General features: G+C 35.3%; 1 protein-coding gene across 7 annotated transcripts in view; it reads left to right on the top strand.

The window, feature by feature from the left end:
- KYNU (kynureninase) overlaps window positions 1-13,446 on the top strand; it is a 128,701-nt gene that overhangs the window by 73,009 nt on the left and 42,246 nt on the right. The window lies entirely within an intron of this gene.

The following is a 13,446-nucleotide window of genomic DNA, read 5'->3' as shown; positions in this document are numbered from 1 at the left end:
GGCAGAGAGAAGGAAGGAGGGAGAAGTAGCAGTGCAGTTTCATCTGTCCCTTTCATCCAAAGTGCAAAATTATTCCCAGAAAAAGCTAACAGATTCCTGCTTATGATTCATTGCCTTCTGAAGTGGTAGCTTCAAAAGAGCATGAGTAAAGAAATTTTTAACCTTTATGGTATTATAGTAGAGACAGGCTAAGAAGAAGGGTTTGGTTAACAACCCACAGTATTTTTTACACTTCCCATTTTCACCCCCATGGGGCATCATTGTTTTCTAACTTATTTCCTCTTTCCTCTTCCATCCTTTCCTAACTTTTCATTTTTTCCCCCTTTTTCTTCCCTTCTTCCTTTATTTCTTCCTTGCTTTATATTTTATTGTCCACCTCATTTCACAAAGCATTTGAAAATGATTCGCGGGAAATTGATTAGATAGCATAATGAAATGTAAAGTGAGAGAATAAAGGGAAAAATCTCTGGATCATCTGGAGAAATGAATAGACTTCCCATAAATTGTAATTTCTCAACTTGGATTAAGATAAGAAATAGGTAACAAATTGTTTTCAGTGGAAACTCCTGGTGTATTAGGTAGCCTAGGTCTTGGTAACTTCTAAATAAAGCCATAAATGCTTTCACTGTGTTAGATGTTTGTTTATTGTTCATGCAGCCGCCGGGACAGCTTTCTCCCATGAAATGGGAGAGGTTTCCAGGTTTCCAGGTTTCCAGGGACTCAGGATTGTGTCCTATGGCTTTCATACCCTGGATCCTTTGTCTGATTCAGCCGAAGGAATGGGATAAAAGGATGTGAAAGGGCATACTAACTTCTTAAAAGCATTAACTTAACCATGGCGAAATAGTTCCACTCATATTCCATTGACTAACACATGGACATTTCTGGGAAATGAAGTATATTTGTGCACTCAAGAATAATAGCTATTAGTTTTGCCACACCTGGAACTCAGATGTTTTGTCTCGCTGTTGGAGTAGGTTACTTATTCTGAGATGCAGTGTAGCATTTGCATTAAAAAAAAGTTTAGATAGTAGAGACAGAGTCAGATCTGGTCTAGAGTCCATGTCCCTCCCTTAGTTTCTAGCATACTTTGACGGGCTTAATTCACTTACCGAAGTGACTTCATTTCTCCACCAATACTACTGGGGAAGGTAAGAGTGCCTATTTCCTAGGAGAATTAAAGATACTATTCCTAAAACTTTAGTATTTAGTGCATTGTAAGTAATCAGTAAATGTTAGCAATTATCAATATATGAGAAAAAGACATGTTGGAATATCCAATCTACCAGAAAAAGAAATAATGGATCCTTAGGCAGAAAGTGAAACATTCAGAATTGTAAACTAAAGACTCTCACTGGACACTTCTGTATTAGAAAATTAAAAAGAAACAACAACCAATAATCTGAACAGCATGGCCAAAACTTGAGATATTAGATTGAACTTTTAAAAGGTTGGGTAATGGACTAATAAAAATTTTAATAACCTTATCCCTAAAAGAACTCAGTGCCAACTGGTTATACTCCACCTTCCTTCTTCAATGCCATATAAAAAGGCCTACAACATACTGGAACTTGTGGGGCCCAGCAGACAGTGAGTGACAAATGAATATTGGTTGAATCAATGAATGAGTGATCCCCTTATTTATCACATTTTTTACACTATTTTACTGTACCTATATTACTGCTGGCTTGCTAGTTTTCTTTTAGCCTACTGAACATTGAAATGCAAATGATACCTAAAAAAAGACTAAATTTTGCAAACTCTCCACTGAGTATGAGTACAAGCATCTCTTAGACCCAATCATAAACTGCCTAAATTATTAACAAGCAATAATCACAATTATAGCCCCAACAATTTGAATAAGAAAAAAATTAATTCTGGATCCAGAATAATGTAAGACTAAAGAAGGAATATAAGTAAAGACATCATTATAAAAGAAGAAAGACATTGTAGTTTAACATTTAGTAAAATCTGAACAACACATATAGATTGTCACCTCACCAAGCCATCCATTTATCTTTAGGGAAGGCCTAAATTCTTGTTAAAAAAAGTAATTTTGAGATGCTTGTAGGAGACAAATAAATGATTGATCAAGCCTCAAAATTCTACAGAAAGTTTGGCTGAGGTGTTTCTAGTATTGGCGATTGGGAGTCAATTCTGTAAAGGACAATTACAATAGAATAATATCAACAATACAAGGGGCATCTGGTGGCTCAGTGGATAAGCGTCTGCCTTCAGGTCAGGTCATGATCCCAGGGTCCTGGTTCTCCCTCCTCGGTGGGGGGGCAGGGGGGGCTGCTTCTCCCTCCCCCGCTGCCCCTCCCCACTGCTCCTGCTCTCTCTCGCTATCTCTCTCTCAAATAAATAAATAAAATATTAAAAAAGCCACAGTACTTGTGGGATTTGTGCAATGGATCAGCTGGGGAAAATTAGTACTAAATATGTTTGTATATAACTATAATATAAATTGGCATATTGTATGATTTTTTTTACATAAAAATTAACCTTTTCCAAAAAGGAATGTTCAGTATTAAGTAATCTTTACTAGAAATTGTAATGACTACAGTTATTCTGTTCAAGTGACTGCCAGTTCACCCAAAGGGATCTTCTCATTTCGTGTCTCTATCCTCTATAGTAGAATGACATGCATTTGGGTCTTTCATTCATTCTTTTTATCGGTAAACATTTTAGTAAATTATAATAATGGAGGTCCAAATAGGAACACTTAATTTAGCCTGGAATGTCAAAGTGACCTTAAAAAGAAAAAAAAAGATTTATTTATTTATTTGAGAGTGTGAGTGAGTGAATGAGCACACGGGGGGGGGGAGGAACAGATTACCTGCTGAGCAGGGAGCCTGATGTGGGTCTCAATCCCAAGACCCTGGGATCATGATCTGAGCCAAAGATAGATGCTTAACTGACTGAGCCACCTAGTTGCCCCTCAAAGTGACCTTTTTAGAGAAGATGAGACCTGAGCCAATTCTAGAATTATGGGTAGGAGTTAACCAGGTAAAGTCCCCTCCAGGTGCCTAGCTGTGTGATAAGGCCATTCTAGACAGCTTTAAAAAAAAATTGATTGGATTACAAGAAAGCAAATATTTTAGTATAATTTGACAGGAAACATATGACAAGAAATGAATCTGTATGGCAGACAAAGGTAAAGAAGGGCTTACTAAGCTATATTCTACATCTTGAGCTTCTCCCTAAAGGCATACAGAGAGCCATTGAAAGCTTTTAGACAGTAAAGATACTGCATTTTTTTTAAATTTTAAATAATTTTCTGCCTACAGAAATGGGTAGGAATGGGATACAAGTGGGCAGAAGTTAAAAAAGAGGCAATTGCCGTCACTATGCGAGAATTTGAAAAATCTCTATCATGATACAGTTCAACATGGGTGTACCAGATAACAGATTTATCTCATACTACATGAAATATTTTTTTCTGATCTCTCATAGAAATAACTTTGATTTAACTTTGTTATCTCAGGCATGTTATAGACAGTTTTCATATAAACGTAAGAAATTAAGCATCTATACTGAGCTCCTGCGGTTTCACCCAGATTTAGCTATTCATAGAATCCAAGGATAAAAGAAAGACCATAGGTGTAGATAGAAACACAGAGATAGAAAAAAGGGAAAAAAATGACCTAGAATTTAGATGAACTATCCATCAACTAAACACCTTTACTTTGAGAATAATGAAGGATTATTCTATTAAAAAATACACAGTAAACTTCATCTGTAGTCTTAAATTCATCCAGGTTGCATCCTGGGATCACTAAATCAAAATATGTTGGTAAGGATCAGTACTCAAGAATCTAAAACTTTTGAGCTGTTTCTAAGAAGTTTTCATCAGATGTTTTGTTTAAGTTAAGCTTTTCATTAGATGGACCACGTGAGAAAGACTGATTAATTCTTAATAAAAGAGGAATTTTGGACTCAAGATGCTATTTTAGAATTACAGATCTGGCAAAAGCAAGCCTCCCCATTGCCAGTCATGATCATTGCTTCTCTAACCAGTCTCATCAGGGCCATGGTACATAACTATTTCTCCAGATCTAGCTTCATCCAAACCTACGCCCCCCCCCAAACTAAATATTATACTTAGGTTGTTTTTGTTTTGTTTTGTTTTGTTTTGTTTTGGTAGATGATATGCATTTTGAAATATTTCGGTTGTCTAAGACCCAGGCTACTTTCTCCAGTATCCTATTTTTCATACTACTTGATTAGTCAAAGAAAGGGTAATGTAAGTCTTTGTTAAACTGAAAAATGGAAGTGTTCCGACATGACATATATAGACTAATTCTAATTTATTCACTAACCACTGTAAGAATGGAAAGGCAGTTTTGTGCCTCATGGCAGTGAAAGTGGAATTTCAAAATATCCTTAAGCAGAAAAAGAAAAAAAAAAATCCTGGGTGGCTCAGTTGGTTAAGCAACTGCCTTCGGCTCAGGTCATGATCCTGGAGTCCCAGGATCGAGTCCCGCATCGGGCTCCCTGCTCAGCAGGGAGTCTGCTTCTCCCTCTGACCTTCTTCCCTCTCATACTCTCTCTCTCTCTCTCAATAAATAAATAAAAATCTTAAAAAAAAATCCCAAATAAAATGTGAGAGTTCTCTTAATGTCCTCTTTCATGATTCCCTTCTGTAATCAGTAAAATTAGTTATGCAAACAAGATTAGGAATATCAAACTTCAGTTGAGGTCAAGAGAAAATGTCGATTTTCTTAGCAAATCTATCTTAAGTAAGGTGGCGAACAAATAAGATTATTGTCATATTGTCTATAAAAATAAACTTCAAGAAAAGAAATTTAAAAGAATGGTGTCTTCAAGAATTATCCTATAGACTCCTTTGCAATATTATCAAGTTAAGTATGTATGTAAATTTAAATATATAAGTAAATCTGGTTGAGAAATTTGCCATGTAAATTGACATAGTAATCACTAGAACATATCTTATGAAGAATTGTACTTTGATTTCACATCTAAATGGGGCTCTCTCTCAATATAGGTATTACTACCTTGTGATGGATAAATTAAAGAGTTGCTTTAAATTCACTTTGTAACAGGACAACAGGTTACAGCCTGTTCTAGACATTTGCTTTGTCTAGCCCTCTTTCTATATGCAAACATGGTATATTTAAAAATATAGTTATCACATGCCAACAATGAAAAATAAAGAGGTTTTATATGAAAATTCCTAGTTTCTTTTTTTTTAAGATTTTATTTATTTATTTGACAGAGAGAGACACAGCGAGAGAGGGAACACAAGCAGGGGGAGTGGGAGAGGGAGAAGCAGGCTTCCCGCTGAGCAGGGAGCCCGATGCGGGGCTCGATCCCAGGATCCTGGGATCATGACCTGAGCTGAAGGCAGACGCCCAACGACCAAGCCACCCAGGCACCCTGAAAATTCCTAGTTTCAAATATCTCCTAAAAAATTAGAAGGTTGACAGTACTGGGTCATCATTCCTGTAGAATGAGTGGCATGAGTGGCATATAGAATGAGAGGCTGGCTAACAACACTGCCCATTTAATGGGATTTGAGCTCTTCAGCACGACTCCCATCTGTACCTGGTACTGAAGCAGTGACGGCTGGCACATAGACTCATTCTTTATTACAAGAAAGAGTAAAGTGAAGTATTTCTTACAGGCCCAGTTCATATACTTCTTGACTAACTCCTGTAGAAAAATGAGTGTGCAGTCCTTGACCCTCATATCAAGATTTTCTTGCTCCTCCGTGTCAGGCTAAATCTGTCTTTCTGTTGTATTTTCATAGCATGATGGAAAATGTATTATTGGCCACCTTTTGCACTGTCTTATAATTATTTCTATGCCTATCTTAAGTCTCAAATTTAGGAAGCTTATGTCAGCAGAGTGCTCAATGACTTATTGAGGGTAGACACTATAAACTTCACAGACACATGCTAGTGCTTTGCACATAATCACTTATCTTTAAATACATACCTGTTTGGCCAGTGAATGAATAAGTGTGTGCACATCAGCAAGAATGGATTAGGCTAATTTTATGGATTACATACTGCATAAAAAGCACAACTGTATCCCCACTTAAATAGAATTAGAAAATTATGGAAGAGTTATTTATAATGGATAGGTATTATAAAAATCAAAACACGTAAATTTTGAGTCCTTTATCAAATTCCATTTCTATTCTTTGACACACTTAGGACATGCAGACTGCTCCATTAAATCATTAAATATTAAATGAACTAAATTAAACTTGAAAAATTACCTTGAGCTATTTTTCCCATCTTGGGTATCTGAAATAAATCAAACAAACTATTTTGTTTGAGGTCCTTGCCATGTGGAGAAAGACTCCAGAAGAGAACAGTACTACTCAGTTTGTCTTATTTTTTCCCTTCAGTTTTATACTTACTTCTGACAATAAATAGAGACTATAGTCACTGTTTTTTTTTTTTTTCCTGGTAAAAGAAATAGCTGAAATTTACTCTTGAAAGCACATTATGTTATAGTAAGACATTTTCACCTGCAAATTACACAACACTCTAGTCACAAGATCTTTCTGCCTTTTCTCTCTCCTAAATCCTTTACTCTTTTCTCTCCACAAAGCTGTTGGCTCTGTCTCATACCTTCTTAACTCACACATCCTTAAATTTCATTAACAAAGTGCTCCCATGTTCCCCACCTCCTATTTCTCATCTCCAGATTTGTCAGTTGTATCAATATCTACTTAAAGAAAGTCCAGCTAGAAGGATGAATCTAAGTTTCTAAATAGCACTTTACACAAATGTGAATAATAATAGGTACTGTTGGAGAGGAAAAATTTCCTTTACCTCCAAGATTCTTCTGGCTGGTCTAACAATTAAGTTAACACGAGACGGGTTAACAGGAGAACATCAAATTTGATTTTGTACTTATGGGAACCCAACATGCATGAGAGGTTCAAAGAGAAAAGTAAAGTAAGATATATATGCCATCCACAGCTAAGGAACAGGATAGAGGCCTGGTGCTTCAAAGGGGAGGAGGCAATTCACAGCACAATATGAAGAACCGATGTTTGATGATACTTAAATGTTTGCCCTGACATACAGATGGGTCATTCAGATAAAATTTATCTCTGGTAATAACTCCTATTCTGAGAAAGACCCCCAATTTAGATTCTCCTAAGTAGTTAAGAGTGTAGTAAAAATTTCTCTTAAGTTTGCAGAGTCTTGATTGCCTTTGGCTCATAATGACAAACATGCCAAAGTGGCACGAATCTGGGGACACATGTTCCAAACACTTTCATATGAAAAGAAATGTGAAGGATACTTGAAGAGCCTAGTAAATTTAGGCTGAATGAAAGACTTTCAGAATAAAAATTTACTCTGAAATATTTACAGATAGTGAGGCACTGCTTACAGAGATCTTTACTGAGTATTAGTATTAGATTATTATTTTAATTTAGCATCTATGTATGCTTTTGAATTATAGCACTTGAATGAATTTTGGAAAATTAAGTGCTTTAAGACTATGTCAGGAAAACCTACCAGCTTACATCTTCCTCTTCATTCCCACCTTCCTCCCTAATTAATCCACCGTTTGTTCTTATTGTCTATATAGGATTGACCAACACACACACAAACACATATACACACTCACTCACATATGCTCCTGTAACTTTTTTGTCTGTTCACTTGCCTCAAAGTTTCCTATCAGTTTTTCTTTTCAAGGTATTATTGTCCAAATTTATAGCACTGCAGTTCTTTGTTTCCTATGACGCTTATACCAAACCAGGAATGCTATTCAACAATATTTAAAGACCTGATTTGTATGGTGTGAAAGCTGTAGTTCCCACAAACAGCCATGGCAAGGTCACATTCTCCTTACATTACCAGCCTCAAGGTACTTAGAGGCATCTGTACTTTACCCACCATGATGCCAGTGCCACTGCCAAGGGCATCCACTGGTGTTTGGACATGCACTATACAGGAACACGCAGAGACTGGTATGTGTGAATGGCCACAGGCTAGCTGGCAAGCACCTCCTGCAGGTATCTCCCAGGAATCATGGGATCTGCAACCATAGGTGATTACTCAGGTGGCTCAGGACAAATGTTCTTTACTTACCTTAAGTATTTTATTACTTTAGCAATTATATGAGCTTACCAATGCATACGTGCTGACTATCAACTCTGTGTATACCTACAAATACCTTACTTTGATAATTACCCTTTTCACACCAAATCTGCTACTTATTGATGGTGTTCATAATTTATAGGATTTTTTTGGTGAAGAAGAAACAAACTAGTAATAGTCTAAAGTCGGTCTGTCTGAATGAATCAAAGTTATCAGGAAAAATTAATCTGTATTATTCCATGTTTCATTTTAATAAATGACAATGAATCAAACTTGAGAGACAGTAAGCTACCCCTTCACCTGGAAATCCTGAGATTTAATTAAAATCTATTGAAATAGAAGAAAATGCACAGCCCCTGTGCATATTATTCCACTGGTTAGAAAAATGGTAGTATTGTGCTAATTAAGATGGCAAGGAAAAAAACACATGATATTCCTTGTTTTATTGAGAGGGATTTTGAACATATTTTTCACTACTATTAATTGTCCAAGAAACTTCATTTTAAAAGATGCCAAGTCTGAATAAATTGCTTATACCATAAAATTGCAATAGGAACAAAGGGACTCAATTAATATTCTTTAAAACTTAGTTTAGAGAATATTTATTGACAATTGTATGACTCTTTTATTCATTTACTTATTTATTCAACAATTATTTAAGTTGATATTATGCAAAAGTAGAAGACAATAAGATTGGAAAATTTCTACATGCAAATAAGGCTGTTGATGAGATAGAAGAGAGAGTTTGACAAAAGAATCTTTCGTAGAGGTTATCTTACTATCAAAACCTGAGCTACCTATGCAAAGTGAGGAGGGAAGGAGTACCCCGAGACAGAGAAAGGTTTTTGCCAATAGAGGGAGGTAGGTAAGGGGCACCTGAGACATGAAAACTAGAAAGGACCAGGTTATAAATGTCTTTAAAAGCCATACTAAGGAAAGTGAGTTACATTCTGAAGCTAATGGGGGTTCTCTGAAGGGACACAAGCAGTCTTACACTCAAGTGTGATTTAGCAAACTCATGGGAGGAAGGCAAGGTTGGAACTATTCAGAATGGTTAGAAGATTACCGTAGTGGTCTGGGGATTGAGTACAAAGTGAGGCAACCTGGTGGCTATGCTTGTATGTGGTTGTGTCAATATGATTGTGAGTTCTTGTGGATAATTTTAATACAAATCTATTGAAAAATATTTGATTTTTACTTTAAAAATTGCATAAAGTAGACACGCAGATGTGGAGTTTCTGTTTTCACCTATTCATATTGTTTTTCTACCTACTCTTAAGAGGTAAAATTATGACAATATTAACTGGATGACTGTAGAGAAGTTTTGAAGTGTTAGCTTTTCCTTTATTTTTAAGATGCTGCCATCTAGTGAAACTTTTGTAAAATCACTTTGTGGTGATCACATTCAAGTTTGTATCTTCTGGTCCTTTCCTCAGTTACATTTTAATAATTTATGTTTCTGCCATCCATGGGGAAAGAATTGTACATACATTAAAACATATTGTAAGAGCCTCGAGTGATTTTTTTTTTTTATGCAGTACCACAGATGTAACTACAGGACCTTTAATAATAGGATATGGTATGTTGAAGTTTCATGGTTTCTTCATTGCGCCATTCTTTATAAATAATTGATAATAAAAATGCTGCCTTTTCTATTCCTTAAGTTTTCTAAGTTGAGTTTTAAAAACAGATAAAGAAAAAATTGAGTTGTAAATATTGTTTCACAAAACAAACAAACATCATTGCCTTTATTAGATATGTTGGCAAGAAAAAAAGAGGATTTTAAACTCAGAACCATTATTTTTTTTCCAAGTTGAATTTCAGTGTTAAAATGTGTCTTAAAAAGACAAACAAACAAATCTGTGTGTATGTGTGTGTTTACTGAACCTAAACAGTGGTCTGCAAACCCAGATTTTGATCATCTCTAAATCTTGATAGAGATTAATTGTATTTCTTTTCTATCATTCTCAAAACTTACGTTAGCACGGAGCATTTGTCATATTTTTATGACATATTTCTCATTTTTTCTACGAGAAGCAAAGTATGAATTCATCTCCCCCTGCAAAAAACAAAACAGAACAAAGAATATCTGGTATATAGTACTGGTAAGAACTTTTTCTTTTATGAGATACTAGTTATCGACACATTATAATGAATAAGGTTTCTCTTGACTCTTCAATATATTGAGCTTTGGGCGCCTGGGTGGCTCAGATGGTTAAGCGTCTGCCTTTGGCTCAGGTCATGATCCCAGGGTCCTGGGATCGAGTCCTGCATCAGGCTCCCTGCTCCTTGGGAGCCTGCTTCTCCCTCAGCCTCTCTCTCTCTCTCTCTCTCTCTGTCTGTCTGTCTCTCATGAATAAATAAATAAAATCTTTAAAAAAAATTCTCTAAAAAAAAAATACATATATATATATATAGAACTTTATGAGACTAATGCTACAGTTTAGGGGTCAGCAAATCTTTTCTGTAATGGGCAAGATAGTAAATATTTTTGATTTTGTGACCCATATGGTCTCTGCTGAAACTACTCAATTCTGCTTGCAAAAGTTGTCATAGACAATATTTAAACAAAGGAGATTAGTTTTGTTCAAATATAACTTTATTTATTAAAAACAGGTCATAGTTTGCATCCCTCTGTTCAAGGAAAGTACCTGTAATAGTAGTTTGAGGTTAGTTATTCTTAAGAAGTATTAGAACAATCTAAAATTGGTCCCCCTGCAATTATTTACTTCAAAAATTTCAATCAATAGATGTGTTCCTTCAAAGATGGAGGAGATTTAAAGTTTTGAAAATGTAATTATTATACATGCACTTATCTTTTGGTATTAAAATTATCCACTTAGTAAGCTAAAAATAGAAAAGCTCACAGGTAAAATGTTTTTGCAAAATGAACAATCACCCCTATTTAATGATCAGGGATTTTTTTTTAATTCATGTTTATGTACAAAATTGTCTTAATATGGAATGAATCACTATATTCTCGAAGTAAAACTTTTAACATTTTGATTTACAAAAAGTTAAAGGTTTTAATGATAAAACATTAAAGTGAAAAGTTTCTACTTGGGTATAATTTGGGTAATAGAATTTATTGCTTCAGGTTGTCCTTCTGGGAACTGAATGAAAACAGAGGCTTAGTTTCTAAAACAGTGAATTCTACTAGGCAGACATACAAAACACTTGGATCATGTAATCAGGTAAATAACTAAGACATACTAGAGTCAGACAGTAAGAGGCTATTAGGGTCTCAAGTCAGTGTATAGGGAGAAATAGTGTAGAGTCATAAACAGCATCATTTTTATTTGGTCATATTTGTGTCAGCTGATCTAGGCAATACTTAGTCATAGAGATCCTGCTAGTCTCTACTGAACTCACTCATGCATCTCTGGCCAACTAAGGAAAGGTGGGGAGAGTAGCTGATCCAAGCTGAGCTCAGGTGAGGGTGACTTTGATCCCCATTTCTTTCATCTTCCATCTGAGCCAGAAGTTTGGCTAAGCAGGTGCTTGTTACAGAGATGGCAGAGGGCAAGAGAGAGAGAGCAAGCCTAATCTAATCACTCAGAGTTCTTTGGAGTCTCTGCTTGTATTGCATGTGCTAACATTCCATTGGGTTGGTCAAAATAAGTCACCTGGCTAATCCCAGGGGCAGAGAATTGTATCCTGTCCACAGTGGGAAGAACTGCAAAATTACATAGCAAAGGAAATGGATGCAAGGAAAGACGAAGAATAGAACCCCTTAAGGCAATTTACCATAGCTTGTATATACTTGAATTAATTCAATATGGTCATGACTGGGGTTTAGTGATAACTGAAAACTACTATTCACTTCATCAGGTTGGTAGGATACAATAAAGCGGAGGTTCTTAAACGTTTTAGTAACAAAAACCTTTTACACTCTTAAAAATCACTGAAGACCTTAAAAAAGGTTTTGATACTGTTTATATCTATATTTACCGTATTTGTAATTAAATATGTTTGTTTATTCATTCATTCACTTATTTTACAGCAACAATAACAAACACATTACATATTAACGTAAATAATATGCTGTTAGGGAAACAAAGCCATATTTTCTAAAACAAAAAGAATGTTGTATATTTGGCAAATCTCTTTATTGTTGGCTTAGTAGAAGACAGCTGGTTTTCTTTATCTGCTTCTGTATTCAATCTCTTGCTTTTTTTTCTTCATGAAGCATATGAAGAAAATCAGTCCTCATGCAGATAGAGTCAGAAAAAACAGAAGTAATTTATTGGCTTTTCAGTTTATTGTGAATATTGTTTGATACCAGAATTTAACAAGTTGTGGTATGCAATGTGAAACCAAATTACTGACCTTTCTGTACTTTGTTACATTAAAATCCATTGTGTTATGGTGAGGGCTGTGGATTGTGTGAATTGTGTAAGACTGATGAATCACAGACCTGTACCTCTGAAACAAATAATGTATGTTAAAAAAGAAGAAGAAGAAGATACTAGGAAGGGAAAAATGAAGAGGGGGAAATCAGAAGGGGAGATGGACCCCGAGAGACTATGGACTCTGAGAAACAAACTGAGGGTTCTAGAGGGGACGGGAAGTGGGGGGATGGGTTAGCCTGGTGATGGGTATTAAAGAGGGCACGTATTGAATGGAGCACTGGGTGTTATAGGCAAACAGTGAATCATGGAACACTACATCAAAAACTAATGATGTAATGTATGATGATTAACATAACATAGTAAAATAAAATTTTAAAAAAATCCATTGTTTGGTTTTACACTTTGAATATATCTTTTATCCATGCTTGATCTGTAACATCAAACATTGGTTGTTTGAAAAATATTGGTAATCTACCTATTTCATTATATATTGTTTTAAAATTATATATTACTACTAAACTTGTCAGAAATATCTTTAAATATTGGGAAATGGACATACTCATAAAAGTGGATACAAATTTTCAAAATCCTAATTTCTCTTGGAAACTACTTTTTTTACTGGCAACAAATATTATGAGTGGTTTTTCCTTGAATTGACAGACTCACTTCTTCATTTTCAGAAGAATGTCTGTCAAACACCCAAGTATGAGTTACTGTTGTTTGTCTTTCAGTTGCTCTTTGATGCAAAAAAATGGTTCTCTGGGAAATAAAAGTGGCTAGTTCAGCTTGCAACTCAAATAATTACATGAGTACATTATTTTGAGGCAACCATCTTACTTCAGAATGTGGTCAGTTGTTTTATGCATACTTCCCATGTTAAACCTTAAACATATGAGAATTAAGGCACTGAGATTTAAAAGAAATTAATGATTTTTACAGCTTTCTCAAGGAGATTTTTAAGTGGAACTACTTGTTGTCCCCCCCCCCACAACTAAATGGTT

Source organism: Eumetopias jubatus, unplaced genomic scaffold (genome assembly GCF_037043125.1).
Source record: "Eumetopias jubatus isolate StellerSeaLion01/CBP00866 unplaced genomic scaffold, mEumJub1_p1.0 scaffold_3, whole genome shotgun sequence".
Classification (NCBI taxonomy): Eukaryota; Metazoa; Chordata; class Mammalia; order Carnivora; family Otariidae; genus Eumetopias; species Eumetopias jubatus.
This window is presented reverse-complemented; position numbering and strand designations above follow the sequence as displayed.